The sequence below is a fragment of the Ceratotherium simum genome, chromosome 4 (assembly GCF_057802395.1).
Source record: "Ceratotherium simum simum isolate JZ-2026a chromosome 4, ASM5780239v1, whole genome shotgun sequence".
NCBI lineage: Eukaryota > Metazoa > Chordata > Mammalia > Perissodactyla > Rhinocerotidae > Ceratotherium > Ceratotherium simum.
In genome coordinates this window covers 72,310,542-72,337,564 of record NC_141903.1, presented here as the reverse complement: position 1 = coordinate 72,337,564, position 27,023 = coordinate 72,310,542, and the positions used below count along the sequence as shown (strand labels likewise).

The 27,023-nt window shown below is 40.3% G+C and overlaps 1 protein-coding gene across 3 annotated transcripts in view; it reads right to left on the bottom strand.

Annotated features, from left to right (window-relative positions):
- The window catches only part of ERAP1 (endoplasmic reticulum aminopeptidase 1), a 114,541-nt gene that overhangs the window by 55,188 nt on the left and 32,330 nt on the right, over positions 1 to 27,023 (bottom strand). The window contains exon 3 of one of the 3 annotated variants that reach the window (XM_087430007.1): positions 20,024 to 20,093. The exons of the other annotated variants lie outside the window; for them this stretch is intronic. The gene's annotated coding sequence lies outside the window, so the exon portion shown is untranslated. The remainder of the gene's footprint in view (positions 1 to 20,023; positions 20,094 to 27,023) is intronic. 3 annotated transcript variants of the gene reach the window in all.

Here is a 27,023-nt window from a genome sequence, read left to right as displayed (position 1 = left end):
TGTTTCAGAGTTTATAATCCAACTATTGAATGTAAATGGATTACTAAGCATATAAAAGGTTATAGAGTCAGTATAAAAGTATACTAGTAATAATAATAATACAAATATTTATTGGGCACTTATTACTTATCAGTCTTTTTCAATATTAAATTCTCAGTTATAAATATTACTTATTTAAATATTTATTAAGAGGAAAAATTAAATAAATGAGAATTGATGACATCTGTAGTTCATTTTCAAAAAAAAAGTTTATTACAGGCAGATCCTCCAATTAAACAATTGTGACACACACAATACAGTGGTGCACCCCTCATTTCGGGGGGGGGGGCGTTTGGATCACAATTACAGAATCATCAAGGTAAAGAGAGATTGAGAGACTTTCAGAGCCATCTTTTGTGTGAGAGGAGAGTCATACTGGCATCATCCTGGATGATTGGGAATCTGTCCTAGTTTTTTCTTTCTTTCTTTTTTTAGAGTGGCCCTAAGCTAACATCTGTGCCCATCTTCCTCTCTTTTATATGTGGGTTGCCGCCACAGCATGGCTTGATGTATGGTGCAGGTCAGCACCCAGGATATGAACCTGTAAACCTGGGCTGCTGAAGCAGAGCCCACTGAACCCAACCACTAGGCCACTGGGCCGGCCCCGTGTCCTGGTTTCAAATATGTTGCATTTCAGCAATTCTAGACAGCTTGGGTGGGGGTAAGGTCAATAAGCTTCAAAATGATCTAAATTTTAAGAAATTACTTTCACTGGCAATCAAAATTAACTTAATGGTATTCTTCTTCATGACATTTGCATGACTTTAAAAAAAACTCTACAGTCCCCTAGGGTCCCATCCCAAATAACTTACACATGTGTACAGATATTATTGTCCTAATAGGAGAATCCTTGTTTTTTCATATAATAAATAAAATACAATGGATTTATAAAATTCAGTATGAGTTTATTTACAATATTGCATCCTATAGCATTAGTACTACTGGCATGCTGACCTGTTTTGAATTTTGCTAAATCCAAGAACGTCCTTAACAGGAAGGAATTGAAAACATCATTTTCCCCATAGCAACAAATGAACCAGTCATTTCTCTGATATACATTAAGACTTCCTGACTGAATTCTTCTCATCACTGTGATCTTTTGATCCATTCTAATCAAGGAACACTAACCGTTTTAGAGTGCGTGAATACAGACATCATCATCTATAAAAAAATTTCCTGGCTGAAATAGTAATCAGTTCAATATTGAATTAAAGAAAACACTAGGAAGCAGGGTTAAGAAATTACATGTGGTTTAAATTCCTTTAGGGCAAACTGCATTTCAAATTAATGATGATTCACTCTTTTTATTTTTAATGATTTTATATGTATTTTTAAATAAGTAATATATGCCTAGAGCATAAAAGGCAGAGTACAAAATGGTGTGCATGGGAAAGTAAATATTTCTCATCAGTGGAAATACTATTAACTGGATATATAAACCATTTTGGATAGCAAACTGGCATTAGTTAATGAGGTTGAAAGTATGGAATTTCCACTTGTATTAAAGAAATGACTAGATCATTGGATCAATTCTCCCACTGACAACTAAAAAAGCTTGAAAGTATTTTAACTGAATCTTATCAAATGCATCAAAGAGCTAACAAGATGCTGAGGAAGGATATTTGAGATCTCTTTGAAAGAAATTTTGAAAAAGTTGGAGTACAGGGCCATCCAGAGGTGGGGACCGTGGGAAACCTTATCTCACTGTGAGATGAGACCCTAGGGGGTTGCATCCCAGGAGTCAGGAGAGACTCGGAAGGAAAGTAGCCCCTGCACAGACCACAGACCTGCTCCAGCTCCTCAAGGAGGCCCTGTGATTGCATGATAATTCTGGCCCTTGACAGAAGGAAATGAAAATCCTCTCTGGAGGAAAAGAACATCATCCTAGGCCTCAACTTTTCTCTAGAAAAGAAAATGTGCAGATGCTATGATTCCCCTACCCCCATCCAGGTACGTAACTTCAGAAAACTGTAGCCATATATACCAGGGGACATGCCCAGGACATTCATTGCAATACGGTGATGACTAAAAACTGGAAACAACCCAAATGTTCATCAACCAGACGAGATATTCATATAACTGAACAATATAGAGCAGTAGAAATCAATGAACTACCGTTGAATGCATCCATATGGATAAATCTCACAAATAAATATTCAGCAAAAAAAATGTAGCAAGAAATTACATATAGTATGATACTAATAATACAAAGTTCTAACATAAGCAAAACTAATATGTTGTTTAGGAATATATATACATGTAGTCAAGCTTAAAAGCAAGGGAATAATGAATATAAAATTCATTGTAGTATTGGGCCAGCCCCCATGGCCTAGTGGTTAAGTTCTGTGCACTCCACTTTGGTGGCCTAGGTTCAGTTCCCAGGCACAGACCTACAACACTCAGTGGCCATGTTGTGGTGGCGGCTCACATACAAAATAGAGGAGGATTGGTGATAGATGTTAGCTCAGGGCCAATCTTCCTCAGGGGAACAAAGAAAATTCAGGGTAGTATTGCCCCTGGTGCAGGGAGCTTCAGCCACATTAGTTGTGTTCTCTCCAGAGACAACCATTCTTGATCCTCCAAATATACCCTAGGCACACAGATTCACTTTGGAAAGACAAAGAGTAGGTTCCTTTTACTGTTATAAGGCCAGTCTGCAGTTTGTGCAATGGCTACTTTCCTCCCAGGTTTATCAGTACTCCTGGGATGCAGTCCCCTAGGGTCCCATCCCGAAGCGGGAACTTACAGCATCTCTCAAATCATATCAGTTAGATGTAGCCTAGTATGTCCTTTTCTCTCTGATCAGTCTTTGGAATAGCATTTGTCTGGCTGCGAAATGCTGCTATTGCTTCCTCCAGAATCCAGGCTCAGCAGGGGTAGAAGCGAAAGAGGAGAAGAAGAGAAGCAGCTAGCTCATGCCCACTTCTTTCCCACTGCAGACTTCTCTCCTGGAGTGGGATCAAGCTGGGGTTGAGGAGAGCTTTGACTTCAAATGAGGGTCAAGGTTTTTTTTTTTATTATTACAGTAAACTGTTCTTATTGACTACTGCAGAGAGAGTATTTTGAGGTAGAACTAATTAGAATTTTTTATTATCTGTGAATAACCAGAGGAAACTATGGAACCTGCCTGTGATGTTCTCCAAGAGATGGGGAGGAGACCACTCCACCGAGTGAGTCTGCGCGTGTAGTAATGGTGGGGGGGAGAGTGCATTCGCTTACAGCGAGTCCCACATACCAATTTCACAATAATTGGGTACAAAAACTGATTCACTAGATTAACCCAAGCTTTCTATTCCCCCTGGAAAATGTGATGACTGAGATCACAGGAAACTTAGCTCCTGGTGAACCAAAGAACTCTGTCCGCCCAACAGATGTGAATGCCGGCCAAGAGTCAGTGTGTGTGTTCCAAACCTGTTTATGCCAGTTACTTAATGTAGTTACTTAAGTTAATGAAATGTTATGAAACCAATGGGTAGAAAAAGAAAGTTGTTACATGAAGACCAAGTTGAATATTTTGGAAAGTCTTGATAAAGTTGAGTGGAATTGGGTGTACATACAACAACAGCCAAAGACTGAGAAAAAATATAAAAATATAGAAGGGTTCTGTGTTCAGATTGTTTCACAAATATCTCTGAAGTCTACCTCTTAAATGAGGAATGTATAAAATTGAAGGATCTGAGAGAATTATTTCCAGGTCCTTTCTAGCTGTGTCATTTTATGATTTTTAAAGTAAAAATATTTATATCATCTTTATAAAAATGGATAGAATTTGTAAAATGCATTAGTCTCTGAAAGTGTGCTATAAGTAGCAGATAACTTTGTACATTCAAAGGGAGAATGATGCTACAAATATCTTAGGTTTTAGGTTTCTTGATATAGATGCTCTTGCACACTGCTCGAATTGCATTCATGGTCCCTTTAGGCTGATAAGCTTCTGGATCAATAAATATTTAGACAGGAGCTAAAATTACTGATCGTATTATTCGATCTGTCAAAGGTGACATTTTTAGGATTGCTTTTGTCCAGTTGAAAATTTCTTTATGTTCCATCATGCTTCTCCAGCGAATTGGGTCCTAAGCTTCATGAGTACAAGATTTTCATTACTGTGTGCTTTGATCACATAAATACTCTGCAATAAGTTATTTGGGAAATGTAGATTTGTTTACTGAGATCAAAAGGGTTTTGTGTATGTGGCTATTTTTGTTGTTGGTGGTGATAGTGTTAAGATAAAAAGAGAAGCTTTGAAGAACATATGTGTTCTCCATTATAAAGTCTATTCAAAATGTTGGTTCATTGAGGGCCTCTGCATACAGATCACTACTTTAGGGATTGAGAAGACATCAAAATAAACAGAATTTGGTCACATGGCTCCTGACCTCACCTTGCATAAGAAAATAGCATACAAATTCATTGACAGGATTTTCTTTTTTCCAGGTCCTCCAATTCTCTACGCCTTCTGTTTTTCCAGTCCATACATCTTTGTTTTTGTCTTTATAAATAAAGTAGAACACTCCCAACATGAATGTAGTTGAAATAATTCATTGCTGATTGTAGCAAAATTCATATTGATTGGAGTAAAGTTAGTTATGGGGTAGCCCCAAGTAATTAGATATGAAAAACTGAAACTTAAAATCTTAGATATACTTCACAGAATGAATAAAGAGTTGCCTTAAATTGTTAGTATTATTAGAGTTGTGGTTCCTCAGTAACTCAACTACATCCACAATTAAAGCAGGATTTCATTAAAGAAAAATGTTTTCAGGCCAGCCCAGAGGCGTAGTGGTGAAGTTCACGTGCTCCACTTCCGCGGCCAGGGTCCGAAGGTTCAGATCCCGGCGCAGACCTACGCACCACTTATCAAGCCATGCTGTGGCAGGTGTCCCACATATAAATTAGAGGAAGATGGGCATGGGTGTTAGCCCAGGGCCAATCTTTCTCAGCAAAAAGAGGAGGATTGGCAACAGATGTTACCTCAGAGCTAATCTTCCTCACCAAAAAAAAAGAAAGAAAAATGTTTTTGATTACCTCACTCTGTCACAAGAATCTCCTTCTTTGATCAATTAATTTTCCTTTTGTCAAGATGTGTGTGTACTTTGTCTACATGCCTAACTCATGGGTTTGCAGTAACAGACTGGGTTCCTTTTCCAGCTCTCCCACTTTCTATCGGTGAGAGCACGTTAGGCTTTCTAGCCTGGGTTTTCTAATCTGTAAAATGGAAACAACACCCCAACCACAAAGAATGCTGTGCATAGTGGGCATATCATTAATGTTGATTCCTTCTTTCATTTCAGCACAGTTATCAGACCATGTCCAATTTGAGGAATTTTAAATTAGTTGCTAAATTGTGGTACGGTAAGAGGAGGCCTGGGTTTGATGAATATAAACTTCCACTGAGACAGAGCTTTCACATTTGGCTTGGTTCACAGTAAAATGAACTACTTGAAGAAGAATAAAGACAGACTTGGGAACATAATCAAAATAAATTCAATGCAAATCAGTGGTAGCCGCAATTTGCTGATATTCTTCAGTAAAGAACATAGAAAATAGACCTGGGGATGTGATCACTGGAAATGTTTGATGCTGTGTGAAGGAATAATTTTTTTCTTTCACTGTTATTACTAAATCATGGCTGGATTGTGTTTAACCCATACTGTATAAATCATCTAATGAGGATTCATTTCTATCTAATTTTTTGTTGTGAGATACAAATATTGACCACTTCAAGAAACATGAGATAATAGTTACCTAGTAATAGATGGTTTTTAAGACGAGATAATAGTTACCTAGTAATAGATGGTTTTTAAGACCTACTGAATTAAATCTGATTCAGGGACTATAAATTTACATTTTAAAGAAGCACTCCACATGATTCTTGTGCACACAACCGTTAATTTAGAACCACTAGAAAAAGGGCTTTTAGTAATTGCTGTATGTCGAAACCTTTCAGATCTTAAGGAATACTACAGGGCTGTTAGGAGCATACTGGTGGTTGAGAAATTTGCTTTGATATCATTGAAGAAGGTAACACTATGACATTGTCTGTGGCTTGAGGTAAAATCATGACATTGCGTATCGAGAAAGGCAAAACCCTTCTGTTGACTGTCCCAAAAGGCTCAAGGATAATTGGATTTTCCAAGTAGGTTATGACAAAAGCTGCTTTGGAACTGCTTTGGGGCTTGCTGAGGGGTTCTTGCCACATGCCGGCGACCTCCGGGACCTGTAAAGTTCCCTGAGGACACTGAGCACAGGACACTGCCCTATTAAATGGCATGAATCGCTACAGGGATCTTGAAAAACACAAATGAAAGCCAGATAGAAGCTCAAATGCTGGTCTCGAATACCACTGCTGAGGTCAGATATTCCTATTGTATATCCTTTGTTTTTTTGCTGAGGAAGTTGGCCCTGAAGTAACGTCTGTGTCCATCTTCCTCTGTTTTGTATATGGGATGTCACCACAGCATGGCTTGATGAGTGGTGCATAGGTCCGCACCCGGGATCTGAAACTGCGAACCCCGGGCCGCAGAAGTGGAGCGTGCAAACTTAACCACTATGCCACCAGCGCAGCCGCATATTGTATATCTTTTAACAACAACAGTAAAATAGAATATTCCTAAGTATAGAGAAGTATATTTGTATGAAATCATGTAAAGGAACACCAGATGCTTTGAAAAAAATTTATTGCTGATTATTTTGTTATTTAGTATCTCTGTGTATGATTTTAAAGTCTAAGTTTATATTGTGCTTTTTTCCTGTATAACCATGTTTTAAACTGCACTTTGTTGTTAATGTCGTTGAGTCAGTTCCAACTCCTGGTGACCTTGTGTACAGCAGAGCAGAATCCTGCCTGGTGTTTTTGCACCATCCTCTCACCTTCCTGTGCTCTATCAGACAATGCTCCACTGCTATTCATAGGGTTTTCATGGCCAATTTTTTGGGAAGTGGATGGCCAGGTCCTTCTTCCTAGTCTGTCTTAGTCTGGAAGCTCTGCTGAAACCTGTCTACCATGGGTGACCCTGCTGGTATTTGAAATACTGGTGGCATAGCTTTCAGCATCACAGCAACTGGCAGCCACCACAGTATAACAACCAACAGATGGGTGCTGTGGTTCTCTGACCGGGAAATGAACCCAGGCTGCAGTGGTGAGAGTGCCAAATCTTAACCACGAGACCGCCAGGGCTGGCTTAAGCTGTACTATGACGGCTAAATTCAGTTGCAGAAACATGAATAAATTCTTCAAAAGCCAGCAGTAGCAAGGCTCACAAGTAAGGAAGGCTCATCCTACTTGTTAGTTACCACAAACCTCATTAGCTAGGTCAGGGTCTTCACAAGGAGTGATCAGGCCTCTGGGAACACATAAGGACCTTCCAAGGGACACCCAGGCAGACAGGTGGTTCTCAGGGAATCAGTTTCCAGAACCTCAGCTTTAGGTGGTCTGAGAACAATTCTGTGGTTTAGAGGTCATACAGGATATCTTTTCCACCTATGCTTTTACTTTACAGAGAAAGGCCAATCTCTCTCCATAGCTGTTCTTACTATGATGCAATTCCTGGGGTGAGAAAACCTCCATGATGATCCATTGCTGATTGTAGCAAAATCCATATCAATTGGAGTAAGTTAGTGACAGAGTAGCCCCAAGTAATTAGATATGAAAAACTGAAACTTAAAATTAGACATAGGGGCCGGCCCGGTGGCGCAAACGGTTAAGTGCACGCACTCTGCTTCAGAGGCCCGGGGGTCACCGGTTCGGATCCAGGGCGCGCACCCTGATGCACTGCTTGTGGAGCCATGCTGTGGCTGCGTCCCGTATAAAGTAGAGGAAGATGGGCACGGATATTAGCTCAGGGCCGATCTTTCTCAGATAAAAAGAGGAGGATTGGCATCAGATGTTAGCTCAGGGCTGATCTTCCTCACACACACACAAAAAATCTTAGACATAGCTTCACAGAATGAATAAAGAGTTGCCTTAAATTGCTAGGTTAGAGTCTGCACAAATAAAGAGAAATGTGAATTATTGTTATTGGTATCGAGAAAGTGAATGCCTCTAATGACTGGATAACTAATCTTTTTTCATTTCAAAATGATTTCTATATCTTTGCTTTCAAAAAATTAAAGGAAGATCTAACGAATAGATAATTAAAAATACTTCTTGCTGATAGATCATTATGTGATTTTTGGCATGTGAGTGGCAAGGAGTTCAAAGAATCGAGTAACATTACTAGAAGAAAACTCATTACATTCCCAGCTACTAACTTATGTGAACAAAGTTCCTCAGCACTTATATAAAAAAAATAATTAAAAATAAGAATAAAATTAATGCTAGATCCTGACTCGTTCTAGCAATAAAAAAGTCACATATAGATGCATTGATTGAAAAGTAAGAACTCATTCATCTCCTTAAGAGATGCATAATGTTAAATAATTTAATTGTCAAAATTTGTAATATATTTATGTTGTTTTGATCAATAGTGTACCAGTTATGATGGTAATGATAGTGCAAACCAGAAGATTTTTTTAAATACTTAAGCCTTATGATCACTGGAAATTAAATTTTCATTATATTTCCATTTATATACATATTTTTCTTTCAGGAAATCATGATAGGGTAAAGACTTTTCAATTATAAAATATATTGTATTAGGTTAAAATTCTGGGGAGGAAGTGAAATGGGGAGGAGGGAGAAATTTCCAACTATTACAAAAAGCACATGTTCCTCTTTTTAGTAGAGATATGATAGGTATCAAGTCCTCGTGACCTTCACATTCCACTGGACATATTTTAAAATGTAATATGAGTTTTAAGTGTCAATATTTACAACATGCCAGAAATTACATTATTTTAAACTACTAAAAGTATCTAAATATGTTAGATATTTAAAATCTAGATGTAGATTTAAAATTTTTAAATGTTGGGAAGGTACACAGTTTTTCAAAATTGTTTTATAGGACACAGCAGCAAAACATTTAAAGACCACTGGTAGGCCAGTAGTAATTTGCAAATGTCTGCAGATGTCTGGATCTGAGAATCTGCAAATGCCTGGATTATTAAATGGGTTGTTACGATTGTGGGTGTCAAGATCCCGGCCCAGCCAGAGGTTCAGGCTGAGTAGCTGTGATGTGGACCAGAGCTGCCCTCAGGGGATTCTGATGCCAGTAGTCCAAGGATGCAACTTGAGAAGTACATTTGCTCTAAGCTTTCTTTCTCCCCAGTTTTGGGAAATGTGGTGGGTCACAGGTGTAGATTTATCTATATGCGTATGTTAGTGATATAATAGGACTTGCCTTGCAATTTGAATTCTTAAATTTGTGGGATAAAGTTACCCGGTTTTATTACTTCCTTATTGCTGTCCATATATTTCCTCCCAAAGTCCATCCATGGCAACAGTTAGAGGCCACGTAAGAAGCCATTAAAACTGCTAAAGTTCAATGAGCAGGGCTTCAACTTCATTGCCCTCCACCTGAACATTCATTCATTCGTTCATTCAGGGCACAGGATGGGACCTGAGGAGCTGAAAAAGAATCAGACAAGCTTCCTACCTTCAAGTAGCTCCCATTCAAGTGAGTGATACAGCCACAAGAACCAATAATTTTAATGTATTGAGTAAACCTCAGAACAGAGAAAAGAACTAAAAGCCTTGGAAACACAAGTAATGAGCTACAAACTCTGCCTTGAAGAGTTGGAAAGGTTTCAAAGAGGGAGTGACAGAATTAAGTCTGAGCCCCAAACAGCAAAATGGGAAAAGAACCAAGTAAATCATTCACCACAAAACACACACACACACCTATTTGTAATGCAATTCTTACACTAACTATCTGAAGGGTAGACCTCACAGGTTAAGGGCATAGCCTCCCACAAGACTGCTCTCACTGCAGCTGCAAGTTTGGAGATTCCCCAGACACCCACACTTCTGACCAACTGGCTACAAATTCAGGGGTTCCCATGACCCCTTCAAGTTTGATAATTTGCTAGAATGACTCACAGAACTCAGGAAAGCACTAAACTTAGGATTACAGTTTTATTGTAAAGGATACAAATCAGAAACAGCCAAATGAAGAGACCCCTTGGCCAAGTCTGAGAGTGTCCCAAATGCGGAACTTCTGTGTCATTAGGACATGTCACTGTCATATTGATGTGTATCACCAACCAGAAAGCTCACCCCATCTTCAGGCATCCAAAGTTTTTATTGGAGTTTTGTTAGGTAGGCATGGTTGATGGAATCATTGGCCACAGGACTGAAGTCAATATCCAGCCCTCCCCACAGCACCCCCAGAGGTCAAGCTGATGTCATGTGGCTCCAATCCCCAAATCTCAAATCACACGGTTGGTCTTTTTGACCAGCCCCTATCTTGAGTCATCTCATTAGCACGAACTCAGGTGTGGTCTGAGGGGTCCAACAAGAATAATGAGGGCACTGCTATTACTAAGGAAATTCCAAGGATCTAGAGGTTATCTCCTAGGAACCAGGGACAAAGACTAGCCAAATTCTTCATTGTACAATGTTATTCTTAAAACCCTTTCGTTGTTTTGCATTACCTCTAGGATATTTACCAACATGGTCTACGTGGCCCTGCATTGTCATTTTTCAGCCTTCTTTACCAGTCTCATTTCCCCCCTCACTCCCTGCTCACAGACACACTAGGCTTCTTTCAGTTCCTCAAATACATTAGCCACCTTCCTGCCAAACAACACTTCCACATGATATTTTTTCTTCCTGAAACAATCTCCATCCTCAACTTAATAAATCCTATAAATATTTAGATTTTAGCTCAAATATCCTTCACAGAGCAGGTCTCAGGTCTCAGGTCCTCCTGTGGTCTGGCCTCATGAAGCAGTACTTCTCATTCATAGCACTGTTTACATTTGTGATCAAATGCTTAGTTGTGTAATGACTTGTTTATTTCTTGTCTCTTTTGCTAGAATGGAAATTCAATAAGACCAGATACTATATTATCAGGGCCTAACACAGCACCTTGCCTATAATACTTGCTCAATAAATAATTTCTGGATGAAAAAAAGAATGGAATCAATAAATGAGTAAATGCTCCTTTTAATCATTCCCAAGAACCCCTATCTTTCCAATAGTGAAAACTTCCTGATCTGCACTATCTGTTTCAAAACTTTTAAGATTTATGTATAGGGACTTCGTGATTTATGAACCCCAGCAGGGTACCTGACACATCATTGCCAAATTACTAGAACCATCTCTTTTCAGTTCATCAGCCCCAAATTATACTCTTTCTCACTCCCAGAGAGTCAAGTTGTCCCTGATCCTGGAGGGCATGTCAACTGATTTATTTTTACTCTTCCTCCCTTTTCCATGATGAATCAGGGTCCACCTCAGAGTACATAACATAATATAAAATTTAAGTCTGCCGTATATGGTAGTTTAGAAGTCTGTAGGTGATAGTTCTGACTTAGCAGCAAGTGACAAATATGTAAAGATTATTTCACTTCGATAAGGCCCTTAATGATGTCAACTCATAATCTCAGTTGTTCTCAATCCTGGCTGCATATTGAAAATATATGGGGTGCTTTTTCTTTTCTAATTGAGATATAATTGACATATAACATTGTTTGCATTTTAGGTGTACAACATCATGATTTGATACATGTATATACTGCAAAACGTTTACCACCTTGAGTTTAGTTAAAATCCATCACCACATACAGTTACAAATTTTTTTTCTCGTGACGATAACTTTTAAGATCTACTCTCTTAGCAGCTTTCAAATATGCAAACCTGTATTGTTAACCTGTGTAGTCCTGTTGACCTGTATAGTCACCATGCTGGGGTGCTTTTAAAACATGCTGATACTCAGTTAAAGCAGAATCTCTGTTTGATGGGGCCCCGGCATTGGTCTATTTTTAAAAGTCCCAGGTGATTGCAATGTACAGTCAGTTATGTCCCACTGGGGTAGCTGCAGCGTTCATCACAGTCATGGCTGGGTACATAAATTCTCTCCCACCCAGGGCACATGTCATATCCCCTAATTTCCTAATTGTTTAACCTTGGTTAAGATGCAAATATACTATCTGTAAAGGGATAGTTACTGTGCAGAAAGCCCTTGGGTGGCTGCCCAGTTCATAAAAATCCCCTTCTCTCAGGGCACCATTGATATACAGTTTTGCTATGTCTGCATATTATAACCCTGCCCTCCTGGCCGTACGTAATTAACACAGAGGTACTATGCTAGTAATGTTTTTTGTAGCATTGCTGACTTCCTGACTTAAATACTTCATGGCCAATTTCAAGCTACCAATGTAATATCATTTGGTTTGCAAAATTCCTGAAAAGTTAACAACTGGTCCTCTCAAGTCACCATGAACCAGCTCCAACACACCCACGGAGCTGAGTCACTTTACTGTCAGCCCCTCAGATAAGATTCAAGCGTACTTCCTGCCCTATTTCCTGCATTTCCCAAGGCTAACTAGTGCAACTCTTTCTTAAATTCTCAAAGACACCTCTCCCATTCATTTTCCTTCCAATAATTTTTTTTCCTTAAGCTAGACACAACCAAGTTTTTCATACGTGCAATAAAAAAAACTTAAAATAATATGATTGCTCACTAATGTATTAACATTTTAGTTTGAGTAAATTTATCAGATGCTCCAGTCCCTGAGAGAAGTAGGGAAACCGTTCAGAGGGCAGGCCGGGTAGAAGAGTTTCAGTGGGGGAGGCTGAGCAGCCAGATGGGAGCTGGAAGGCGCTGTGTGCTTGTTGGGAGACACTGAAGGAAAGGGCCAGGGAGAGTGGAGGACAAGCAAGTCCTAAAAACAAACCTTATTTGCAGAATTCTGCCCAGCATGGCTGCTGGCCTGCTCTACCTCCTTTGGAGAGAATTGCTCAAACGTTTTGAAAGGACTATTGATCCAAACACCATGGAAGCTAGGTTTGCTTGTCTATAAGTACTCCTCTTCGATCCTGCAAACAAGCTGAGATCCCGCAGCTTGGAGGGGTAGGGAAGAGAGGCAGAGGAGTCAGAGATAGCAAATGGGGCAAGGACAATGATGTCTGAGCGTCCTCCCAGGTAAGCCGGGCGCTAAGGCATTGTATTCCTCAATTACAATTGAGACAATTACAAACTTGTCTACAGAATGGTGTGTGTGTATTTAATATGACAAGCTATGTATGTTACTGGAGAAACAACTAAGATTTGGTGCTGATTATATATAATAGGGAGTTAAACTGGGAATAGAAAATCTGATCAAAATAAAGATGTCAGAGTAAAAGTAACACTAAGTACAGTCATTTATTTAAACTCATCATTTGGGCTTAATTATGTCGTTGTTAATTATATGCACATCAGTAAATATATTACCTATAAACTTCGTTCTTTTTTTGACTAATTTATCCTTATAATACTTAGCCCATGTAGGGGAGGAGGACAATTCCTTTACCCTCTAGGTTCTTCTGGCTGGCCTAAGAATTAAATTGACATAAAACAGAATAACAGGAGAAAAATCAAACCAAGTTTAATAACATGTATACATGTGAGAAACCCAGGAAAGCTGAGTAACTCACCAGAATGGCCCAAACTACCAACTTAAATACCATTTTCAGCTAAAGTCAAAGGAGGATGCTGGGGATTGTGGTTGAGGCTTCAAAGGGGAGGAAGGCAATTGACATGGGGATGGAAATGTAAATGTTTGTTAAACAAGTGTTTGCTGGGCTGGCTATAGACAATGTTAACTTATGGTATTAGCTCCTTCCTGGAACAAGCCTTCTATCTTAAATTCTTATAGGCAGTTAGGGGGAAGGTCAAAGTTTCTTTCAGAGTCTTTTGTTCTTAATATATAGAAAATAATAATAATAAGCCAAAATAATCAAGCCAAAGAGACACATTTTGAAGTGGCCAATTCTGATCCCCCACACCCACACAGTGGCATGTTTGCCTACTCAAACTTTTAAAATTTATCAGAACTATTGCTCATATTCTGCCATTCTCTGTCTGACCTTGGGGTACTGTTATGAGAGGGTTAGGGATTCGATCAGAGACATAAAAGAAATTTTCCACTCCAAACAAATGGGACTGAAGGTATATTTTATTATATAGAGGATAGTAAAGACGATAGTCCACAAACAGATCCGAATAGGTGAAATAATAAGAGGGAAAAACACCAGCTTGATTGGAAAGGGAAACACCAGATCGGCTGAGATAGCGGCAGATTCGAATAGGTCATACAACAAGAGGGAAAAACATCAGATCGATCGGAAAGGGAAACACCAGATTGACTGAAGGGAAATGACACAAATCAACCGGAAAGAAAAACACCAGGTTGACCAAAAAGAGAACACAGCAGATCAGTTACTCACAACATCCAGGCCCCACTGCCGGGGAGAGTCCCTTCAATTGACACAGCTGGGTGGGAATCCGATCATCAGAGGTCCTGGGCTGGGCATCCCCTCCACAGGTGAGACTCTCACCAGGCCTCGGTTTCCAGCAGTTTATATAAGCAGTTACAGAGTTTACAGAGCAAGCATTCAGTGTTCCCATGCACAAACGGTTATCAGTGGCATACATGCACTGAGCCTCCTGGTTGTCGTCCCAGCCCGGCAGTCGTGTATGTGCATTGTTTTCCCTGGTTATCGTCCCAGCCTGGCACAGATGGCCAGTCTGCCCCAGGCTGTGACGCCCAAAGGACCTTGAAATTCTTACAAATTGCAACTATCTCCATGGGAGAGAGGCCAGTTCCCGGGAAAAAGGCCAGTTTTCACCACACAGAAAGCAGCTTTGTATTTCTTTGTGTGCTGGTGGCTGTAGGTTAATGGAATGGCCAAACATGGCTGCACTCATGTCAAGACAGGTACTCACTCACTTCTTCTTGTCCTCCCTTTCTTCAGCTGAAAATGACAGTTAGATTAGATCGTCTCTAAGACCCACTCCAGCTCTAACAGTCTATGATTCTAAATATATTTGCACATGCAACTTTTCCTTTATCAGTGGTTCTCAAAGTTTTCTGCACATCAGAATAACTGGGGGAGCCCAGTTATCCTAATGCCCAGGCCAGATTCCATACCTATTGAATCAGATTCTCTGCAAGGGGAAGCCAAGTATCAGCGCTTTTTTCATTATTACTGAGATATATTGACATATAACAGTACATTAGTTTTAGGTGTACAGCATAATAATTTGATATTTGTATATATTGCAAAATGATCAGAACTGTTAATAACACCCTAGGTAAATGCAATGTACTGCCCAGTTTGAGAACTGGTATTCTCTGCCAGTCCTTCTTAAACTTTAAAGTGCATATGAATTTCCTAGGAATCTTATTAATACACAGATTCTGATTCAGTAGGTCTGGGATGAAGCATGAGGTTCTGCATTTCCAATAAGCTCACAGGAGATGCTGTTGCTGCTTGTCAAGGAGTCACACACTGGGTAGTAAAATTGTGGATGACTATTTTGTATTTTGTTCTCTTTCCCAAACCCCAGCATCTCCTCCCCATCCAGCCAATCAGGAAATGAATCAACGTTAGGAGCTCAGAAATAGGGAAGCCATGGTAAAAGAAGGAATGGTTGATTTTGAGGGTCCTGCTGATGATGTAAAGAAATTTAAACTGGAACAAATGGTGACCCTCAGGTCCTATTTGGATGCTGTGATCAGCTGGTCATTGGAATGGCATAAGGAGTGTCCAGGAAAAGGCTGTTTAAAACTTAAGTCCAAGTGAGAACAACCTTTAAAGGATGTGCTGGACAAAAATAACCTGAAAGCCAATATTTGTAAATAAGAAGAGCTGAGAGAAATAAATGGATGCTAAAATACTGTTTATGGGAAATTTTGCTGATGAAACCCTCCTATTGTAAGAAAGAACTCAAATTTTGGGAGAAATGCTTATGAACTCTTTAACTTTAATTTTATGATTACTATATATTGTAACATTGAAATAGAAGTTCCTGCAATCTATTTTAATAAACCTTTATTTGCTTGCACAATAATAAGAAACTAAACAAAGATTGATTTCCATTAAATCTTGCTTTTTTTTTTTTTTTTTGTGAGGAAGATCAGCCTTGAGCTAACATCTGCCAAGCTTCTTCTTTTTTTGCTGAGGAAGGCTGGCCCTGGGCTAACATCCATGCCCATCTTCCTCTACTTTATACGGGATGCCGCCACAGCATGGCTTGACAAGCGGTGTGTCAGTGCGCGCCCGGGATCCGGGCCGGCGAACTCCGGGCCGCCGCAGTGGAGCGCGCGCTCTTAACCGCTTGCACCACCCGGCCGGCCCCAAATCTTGCTGATTTTTAAAATAACTCATCTCATTTTCTGCTAAATGTGTACTTCAACTTTGTGTATTTAATTTAGCAACCTAATAACACCAGCAAGACTGTGACATGTGTAAATGAATTTTGGTGAAGTTGTACCAAGTGTAATTGCTTCAGTACAGCTCTTTATGCCCTTGTATTGCTCTGTTATCAATTATTAACCCTCCTTTTAATGTAAACACCATATTGAACTGTGTCCTGATAATTACTTTTATTACTTATGTTGTCTAAACTTCCCAGAGTGTGTTCCATAGAACACCAGACAGGAAGATCTTCTATCATTCTGTTCAAATAACATTCAGAAATGTTGCATGCATTTCTTTCTCTTGGAGATTTGTACTGCATACTGGCGTGTTATTAAAGGCTCTGTTACTAAAGTCTCTTGCAAAAAATAAAAATACAAAATTAAACTTCTCAATCCACTCTAGGCCACTGCTTTCCCAACCCATTAGTCCATGGAAACCTCCCCCCACCACACATCTGCGTCCCATGGCACGCATCTTGTAAAATGCTTCTCTAGAGGCATAGACCCCAAAATAGAAGTTGAGGGAGTCGTAAAACATTTTGGTATGCTCAATTTCTTTCACTTTCTATTCCCTGAAAAATATCTATTTGAACATATAAATAGCATCCATGAAAATTATTTCTGATAAGACAATGTTTCAGGTAATTAAAAGTCCCAGATAATTAAATTATGGTCTATATTTAATGAATGCTTTATAGTAATTAAATGAACTCTTCTTCTAATTGAAGGCATGACTTGGAGAGTTGATTATCTGAAAGTAATTTTCTAAGCAATAATTCTGTCTCTGTTGAAGCACCAGTTTGAGAAGTGGGCAGACTTGGTTTCCTTAATCAGACTGCACCGTGCGTTGCATCCTGTGTCTCCTTTCACGGATGAAGAATGAGCAGGGTGGCCCACCCGTGGCTTAGCAGTTAAGTGCGTGCGCTCTGCTACTGGCGACCCGGGTTCAGATCGGGGCGCACACCTACGCACCACTTGTCGGGCCATGCTGAGGCCACGTACCCCATATTGCAGCTAGAATGATGTGCAACTATAACATACCTATCTATTGGGGCTTTGGGGGGAAAAAAAAAAAAAGGATGAGGACTGGCAATAGATGTTAGCTCAGGGCGGGTCTTCCTCAGCAAAAAGAGGAAGATTGGCATGGATGTTAGCTCAGGGCTGATCTTCCTCACAAAAATAAATAAATAAATAAATTAATTAATTAAATTAAAAAAAAATGAGCAGGGACACCAGAATTGATGAATTAATTAGATTATAAACTAAACACGGAGGAAAACAAAAGTCTAGAGCCCTCTGTAAACTTAGGAGACAGATCGGAGTTTGGTCTGCTATTGTAGCTAGCCTAGACTGCTTGATTGATGGACAATGTCAGCTTTTTGGACGCTGCTTTTCTTTGGTTCTTTTCCCAGCCTGGTCCTAGAGGTTTATGTCCAAACAACCTACAGGCGTGACACAGATGGACCACAGACGCTGATGTTGCGGTATGTATTCAATCCAGGACAGGGAGTACGATCTCTGTTTTCTGGCACTCTGCCTCTTGAGCCCTGGAACTGGAGCGATTACGACAGGGCACTCCAGGACTGAAGCAGCAGATGCACGGTCAAGACGAGCCAAAGGACACAACCATGTACCCCAGGCCGGGACCAGTAGGGCAGGATTACTCTGGCTGGAAATGGAGATGAAATATCAACCTTCTCTCAGGAAAGGTGAGACACATAGGAAAAAGGACGAGGGCCGGAGGAGATAACAAAAGAAGAAAAAAAACAGGAAGAGGAAAGGAGACCAAGGTAAGGATAGCACACATTAGAAATGGTAGTGGGAGAGCAAGCGGCACGTGCTCTGACAGCCGAGGAGAGGAGAACGAGTGACAGACTTAGAGGTCTGCCACGTGGAGAGGGGGGCAAAAAGCCTCCTGGCCCTCAGAAGTGCAGCAATGAAGGTGTTTGCTTATTCACTCATTCATTCAGCAAATATTTACTGAGTTCTCTCCGTGGGAGGAGCTTAAACCTGACGCCCTCCCACACTCCCCCTTCTTCTATTACAATGAACCGAGGCGATTAGATTCCCTGATTTGCAACAGGGAGAGTGTCACTAAGTTTTTCTGGCCTTATATACTCAGGAGCATGAAATCTGGCAGACAGAACATAGATGAATGATACTGTTTCATGAGAAGGGAATGCCAGCAAAGACGAATGCTGAGGACCAGACCTGTCTCCAACCTCCCGCATATGTGTGTGACATAAAGCCCCCTCCCCACCTCCACATAGTAGATACACCCTGAAGGAGAAAGACAGAATCCCAGAATTCACTAAGAAAACCCTGCTTTGACTCCTAAATCTCTGAAAGCAAATCTCTATCACTGGGTGGATATGGGACTCAAAAAAAGTCAGATATAGGAAAAAAAATACAGTTTTTGTATATCTATGTTTGTGACTTAGGAAAATTATGTTCTTAGTTTTGTTTTGAAACAAATATTGGAAAAAATCCATTCCACAAGTTTTCAAGTTAAAATTTGAGGACAAGATATAGTACTTCTATTTAACAATAACAAAAATGGTATTGTGTTTCCATAAATACAATTTAGAGCTTGCCTACTTTAGAAAAAAGATGCAAAGTCTCATATTCAAGTCTGACAATTAAAATAGACTTTTCAAAAAACGACATTACAATCCCACAGTTTTTAATTGAGTTTTACAATGTTCAGATGGTAATGTGAATAGAAATGGTGACTCAATTACTTTCAAATGAAATATCTTGATGAATATATTCATTTTCTCCTGACAGGGAATTATTATTGCCTTAAATCTAATCTTAGTTCTGTACATGCTGCAGGGATTTTCATGGCTAAACTGTTTTAAATTATCTTATGATTTATCAGCCTTGAAAAATGAATGCACTCCATTCACAATAAGGCAGAATGATATGTAGTAGACTCGAGATGACTTTAAATTTGATTTTCTAGGATATTTTATTAAAACATTTCTCTTAGTTGGCTAAAAATCATGCCCTTTGATTCACTTCAAGGGCAGGGTTGGGAAACTGGACTGAGCTGGTAGTATATGTACTTGTTCCTTCGTTCAACAAATACAGAGTTCAGCAGATAAGGGATCAAAGCCAGAGGCTCTGATAAAACAAAGAATAGCGAATCAGTCTTCAGGTCTAAAGTCACCAAGGATGGAAGGGCCAACTGTTGTTCTCCAAGGACAGGACTGTGGCCGCTGATTCCAGGGGAGATGTTGCTTGCTCTCTGCCCTGGTTTGAAACAACCCGTGGGCAGAAGGTATGAGAGAAGAGGATCTAGACTGCAGTAGGAATAGATCAAAGGTCTGCAAGTAAATCTGATCATCTGAGGCCAACACAGAGAGGCTAAACTTCCTTAGCCTCACACATATTGAGAATATGTACAGGACAGAGTTCAAACAATTGTTCCGAAAGTCAGTATCAACGCCTTTTCTTATCTCTAGTTAGAAGTGTGTACAGCAGGACAAATGCCAAGAACTGGGAGATATAAAGGCACCTATTAGGTAAGAGGGGCAGCTAGCATCGACTTAATTTGGCCCAGTGGACCCATTTTCCCACGGCAAGAGTTTGGATAATATGAATTGTATTTATTCACATTAAGCTAGAGAACAGACTTAGAAAGGCAAAATTCCTTTCCCACACAGGCCAGTTTTGATATAAATTTGGTACTCACAGTGAAATGTGGCTTTGGAAAGATTATCTTCTCTTTGCAGTATTTTAAATTTGTTTTGTGAGCAGAGTACCTAAGGTAACGGGAAAGAGTGTTAGAAGTCTGAAGACCAACCAACCTCAAAGTACTTACAAGTTCTAAGAAAAGATAACTTTCCTGCACCATAGATGTGTAAGCAAAGTATTGCAGACTCTTTGTAGTGGTAGCAGTTGCATTTGCACCAGTGGGGCAGAGAGCATTCACTTATAAAGGACAGTAAAGTTGGCTTTTTCAAGGACATCACCTCACTGCAAGAAATCTGTAATCAGGGCCCTTTCTGACTCCGTCTTGAGTTAGATAATCCTGCTCCAACTCTCCCGCCCTCACTGCCCAGCCTTGAATATACACACACATACAGCTACGTTACCTGAGCTAATGAATCTTACCCTTTTCTTTTCTCATCCATAAAGTGGAAGTGATCGTATCAACCTCCTAAGTCTGCTGTAAGAACAAATGAGATGACCATGCAAAGCACTCAGTGTAGCAGCTATCTAGTAGGGGGCAGAGGTCAATAAAAGTCATTGATGCAAATCAGTACTATGTTTTTTATTCAATAGACACCCCAAATATGTAAGCAGATGATGAAGTGGTCTACAGCTCACAATTTCACTTGGATTTATAAATGAATCAGATGAAGCAGATTTACACACTCAAATTATTAAAAGCCAACGTGTAAAAGAACTCTGAGCACTCTTGGTTTTTTGTTTGTTTGTTTTTCGCAGGGGAAGATTTGCCCTGAGCTAACTTCCGTTCCCAATCCTCGCCTTTTTTTTTTATTTCCTCCCCAAGGCCCCAGTTTATGGTTGAAGGTTGTATATCCTAGTTGCAAGTCCTTCTATGTGAGCCACCACCACAGCATGGCAACTGACAGACTGATGGTGTGGTTCCATGACTGGGAAGGGAACACGGGCCAGCGAAGCAGTAAGAGCACTGAACTTTAACCACTACACCATCAGGGCTGGCTCTGTCGGTTTTTATTTTCATCTTTTTTGCTCAAGTGACAAATACAGGCATTTATAATAACATCATATATGTGTTCCTGAAAAACTTCACATTTTGCAAAAATTGCACACTAGAAATAATAGAGTCTACGGGAAGAAAATGGCATTAAGGGCAGAATATTCAAAACCAATGCAACTTTGAAATCAGCACCCTAACAAAACCAGTTAGAATTCTAATACGGAATTACACTAGTATGATTAAATTTCCACAGCATTTGCCATAGAATCTCAGTCATTCCAACCTTTGTGGTCTTTTACACTGGAGTCCTGTTTCCTTCCTCTTTTGAAATGAATGTCCTTGAAGACAGACAATTCCACAGAAACCAGTTTAACCAAAATTTAAGTTACAATCCAAGAGTAGCCTTCTTTATCACTAATTTCTCTTTTAACATGTGGTAAATATCTTTAGGCTTTTTCATCTCTACTTGAAACTCCCCAGAGAGCTTAACATAGTAGAAAATGTAGTGATTTTTGAAGCCACTAAACAAGCCATATTTTGCACAAAGGAAAGGCATTTCTGCAGGATTTTTAGCTTTTGTCTTAAAGTCTTAATATGCTATGAAGCTTTTTGTCTAGTTGTGAGAAATCTTGGCTCTTACGGCTTTAAAACATTAACACGCTTGGGGAAATTGTGTATGAACTCACACAGCTTCCACAGTACACTAACCTGATTCTCCAATTGACGAATCACGTACATTAAATTAATTGAACCAGGAGGCCATCAGACTGAGGTGATTCTAATATCTTAGCAGCCTATGTGAGCAAACCAAAACCCAAGCCTGTAAATACCTCAAGGTTAAGAAATTGAAACCTAAGGACAACCAATCGCAAAGAGCCAACTAGGCTTTTCCAAATAATGCAACCACTTAAGGAATAGCCAATCAAATAAAAGTCTCCCCTAGCTTCTGTTGATAGAGCTCTCCTAACCACTTCCGGTTTGATGCTGCCCAATTCAAACTGACTGTTGCTCAAATAAATTCTTAAAATTTTTAATATGCCTCAGTTTACCTTTTAACATGTATGAGAAAATTAGCATTAAAGAAACACACACTGTAGAAGAACAGACTGTATGTTTGTATCATCATTATGATACGAATACAATGAGGATATTCACCACTAAGCCTTCTTGCCTGTGGAAAACTACTTGCAATCAATGAGGAAAGTTGAATAATATTCAATGAAATTGAGCTGGAAGAATGTAAACAATAATTCTGTCAAACCTACTTTCACAAATACATTGTATCTCTCGCTCTTGAAACAATTGTATATCAGGAAGATTTTGGAGGAAAAATCAGCCCAAATAGGTGGGCAGAGGTGTCACGGAATCGACGTTCATGTGGGGCTTCCCTAGTGAACTGCATAGCAACCTCTGGTTTTAGGGTAAAGACTATCGTTCTTTTCCATGACTCAAAGAAACCAGACCCTTTGCTCCATAAAAAAAGGATGATAACGTTTTTTAAACCTTGACTCACCACCAGAGGCGACTGCAGCAGAACTTTGGCCACCCTGGATTATCTCTACCTCTCTACCACTTACTCAACAGCTTGAGCCACACTTAAATCTGTTTGCACAGTCAAGTGAATCTGAGTCCCAAGACGTCTCCTTCTTGGTCTCATAGGTAAAAGAGAATAGAAAGATGCAGAGGAAGTGAATTTTCATTTCTCTGGTAATTACTGCAAACACCCGCACACATGCACACATGTGCACACATATGTGTTTGTGGGTATGTGTTTTCCTTCTCAAGCATAAACCCAACACATCACATGTGGACAATCCATCTGCCTTTCTGCCGCTGCACCTCTCCTGTCATCATCACTGAAGCCCAGAGCTGGACTCAGATATAGGAGAGCTAAGTAGTTTTCCATGGCACCAAGCTTCGACGGGTGCCCCAACCAGGGCTGATATTGAACAGCTATGCAGTGTAGTCGCTCCAGTTGCTAAAATGTTGAAATACTTCCATATGGTTTTCCTGAGCCCACAAGTCTCTAGACCACCATCCTTGTCTCCCCACTTTCTCCCCTGGGACTTCCAGAAGTCTCCCACCCCATCTCACCCCATTCTGAACTTCTGCACCAACGAGAAACAAAAGGTTTAATGTCTGGCCTGGCAGGGCATCCAGGCCTTGCTCTGCACTAAGGCAGCCGCCATTCTGATTGGTCTGTGGTATATGTGTAGTACTGATTATTAAATATTTTTAATATCACTCCTAGCTAAAACATCCTTGGAAATGTCACATGATGGGGAAAATTATATTTGCTGCAACTTTTGTCAAGAAGACCACTGTACAGTGTTAGGAGGGGATAGCATTAAGATCCTTGAGGTGGAAAATAGGATGAGACCTCAAGCAACATGTTCCACTTACTGCCATCTAAGAAAGAGTGGGACTTGTTAAGTGTGGGGTGGGGAATGACTGTGTGTGGCCACAGCTGAATGGTGAGGGGAATTGAGGAAAACTACTCTCTCTTCCTCACGTGCAGTAGTCGGCCTTCCCTACAGATATATTTTGAGCAAATATTTAAAGAATGTTAGTTTGGAAAGGGACAAATTATTAGCCTTTCTAGGATATGAATGTGTTTCAGAGTAATGCTGTTTGAGCAATTTGACACCAACCTCCACCTTACTCCCAAAGTTCAAAGCCTGGCTCATGTGCCAGCAGCACTCATCCTGTTCTCAGGAACATTTAAAGAGCTGGTTCACAGCTCGCTGTAACTACTCATAGCAACTTTGCTGCTGCTTCTGCTCTGCTGCCCTCATTCCATTAATTAGCTTTTGGCCATAGATCCATGGCTGGCCCTTCCATCCATGCCTCGTCCATTTCCCCTCCTCCATCTCTGGCACTGTTCTCGGCGGGGCACTGGTCTCCTCCATGTGATACCTATCAAATGGGTACCACCAAGGAATGGTATTCCATGTGTGTGATTTAACATCATTTTGAGATGGAATACAGCCCCAAAATACATATTATCTACCAATATGACAGTGTTAAACATGTCTGAATGATAAATTAGGCCCGAGTTGGTAGTTGTGGTGGTATTAGGCTAGATTTACAGAAAAGAAGAAATAGTTTTATATTCATTCAATAAATTTGTTGAGCAACTACTGTGTACCAAGCACACTGTGTTAGATACTAAAGATAGAGCACTGAGCTAAACAGACATGGCCCCCACCCTTATGACATTACAGTGTGGTAACCCAATCTAATCTGGGGTGTTGAGGGCAGTTTCCTCCAGCAGGAGTCAGTTTATGGAAGACTTCCATGAGGAGGAGCTGGCTAGGATCCAGGGAAGTGGAATAAAAGGGAGAGGCAGAAGATGGAAATGGGCCTATGTCATCTGGTGGCTGTTTATCATCTTCAGAGTGATTGTCTCACATTTTCAGTCCCACTGCCCCAAAGAAGTCAGACTCAAATTCCCAGCCTCCCTTATAGCTAAGTTGCAGACGTGCATTCTAGCTCTGCCAATCTAATGCACTCATGTGGGACTTTGACTCAGAAGTAAGCAACACAGGCAGAGTCTTCATGTAGAGCTTCTTCTTCTTTATATATATATATTTAATAGTGTAGTCAGAGGCATCTAGCTATTTACTGAAGAGAGCAATCATTGTATGATCACAACCCTGACATGGTTCTGTGGCTAAACTGTAAGGGTTGTCCTTCCAGAAGTTTATAAATCTATTTCTGTAGCCCTTCTAACAATTCTTTGAACTGCCAAAAATCCTTTAATAAATTCCTACTGTTAAATTAATTAACCAAGATGGCCATTAGACTGAGGGGGCTTTAATGCCTTAATAGCCTACGTAAGCAAACCAAAACCTAAGTCTGAAAATGCCTCAAGGTTAAGAAATCGAAACCTAAGGACAACCAATCACAAACAGCCCACTAAGCTTTTCCAAGTAATGCAACCGCTTAAACTATAGCCAATCAAGTAATTTCCTTGCTTTACTTCTGCCTTTTTCTTTTTTTTTTTTTTTTTGGTGAGGAAGATGGGCCCTGAGCTAACAGCTGCCAATCCTCTTTTTGCTGAGGAGGACTGGCCCTGGGCTAACATCCGTGCCCATCTTCCTCCACTTTACATGGAATGCCGCCAGAGCATGGCTTGACAAGTCAGCGTTGGTGCGCGCCTGGGATCCGAACTGGCGAACCCTGGGCCACCGCAGCGGAGCAAGTGCACTTAACCGCTTGCGCCACCGGGCTGGCCCCCCTGCCTTTTTCTGTATAACAGTCTTTCCTCTAGTGCGTCTCATCGGTGGAGCACTCCTGACCACTTCCAGTTTGGCACTGCCCTGTTGGAATCTATTTCTTCTCAGATATACTCTTAACAATTTTAATATGCCTCAGTTTATCTTTTAACACCACAAATAATGCATCCAATCATTTCACAGCAAAGGAGGTCTGAGATGGGGCCCCATGCCCACAGAATCCACTGGTCTCATTACCTGCTGCAGCATCCAGAAGCAGCTGGCATCACTGTGAGTCTTCCCTACAAACATCCTGATGTCACAGAGATAACGAACACGTGGATACTTCAGCAAGCGAGTCTGTGACTAACTGATGAAGAACTCTCTTAGGGAGAGTTTCTGAAGAGCAACATGAACCCCAGGGGATCTGAAGGCAGATTAGGTAAAAATCTAAATGACTTTTGACTGATATTTGCTGACTCATTTCAAGATTTCGGGAGGATAGTCTCAAGGCTCATAAGCAGCTCCAAAGATACTGGAAGATATTTCTGAAACCTCGGTCAGGTTTGGCAATGTTCCCCCGATGCTGCTGCTAACGTTGGTCACCATCAGTAATAGTAATGACTAATACATATATTGAGCACTTAGGATATGCAGGCCCCATCATGGACTGTGTCATTTGATCTTATCTATAACCCTTCAAGGTAGGTACTTTACCCCATTTTACAAATGAGGAAAGTGAGACAACAGAACTTAACCAACTGAAGTGTATGACCCAGCATTTGAACCTGCGCCATTTAACTCCAATGCTCCAGCACTCCCCTAGGACAGTAGGGGAGAGGCACTGTCCTGTGGGAATTCTATGGCACTTACCCAGCAGCAATTTTGCCTGGTACTTTTAATGATCAAAATAAACCTGCAATTTAAAGCATCCCAATACCTTTCTTGTTTTAAAATTTCTTATTCGTGTATGATTTATGAACCAAGGAATATTGTGATTCTTGGCTTGAACCAGGAAATTATTCCTATAAATAGGGGACTAAATCAATCTTTATAAAAGGTAATCACTGCTATTAAGTTCCATAGTTGACAAGGTATTATCATGCAAGTGCTGTGTCTAAATAAAGGTGAAATCTTAAAATTAATTAATTAATTAACACACAAGCAAACATGCCTTCTTATTAGGGAAATTGAGGCCGCTGACCAGGGTAAAGGTGGCTTGGAAATCAGGTTAAACCCATCAGCCACACACAGTCAGAAGGCAGCTATTAGCAAGTTTTCTCAGTGTGTGACAGCCAGCCATGAGACTTGGAACTTTTAACAGAAATTCTCTGAAATTCGAGTGGTTATGAACAAAGGACATTAAAAGACTCCACCTATTATCCAGAGAATAGTTGATTTTTAGTAGCTGAGTTCTAAAGACCTCTTTTATTTCATTTTAAGCTGATCTTTTCCTGACGGCAATAGGGTCATTTTCTCTGAAGCCACCATGGATTGACTGTGTATTGTTCTTTATGTCTTGCCTCATTCCAAGAAGGGTGAGATTATAAGAGTTTAAATAGGAAGAGGAATTCTCCTCACAAGACCCTCCCTGAGCCATTCTCAGGCCCATCCCAGGAAACAGTCTCATTTTTGACCCTTTCCAATCTCCTTGCCATGTTGCTGTTACTCCTTTCCCGAGATGCTTGCACCGTTCAGAGATACCTGTCTTACCCCACCTGGATCCAAGTCAAACAACATATAACTAAAAGTAGCACAATTGCCACATTAATTTATGCTTCTTGGAA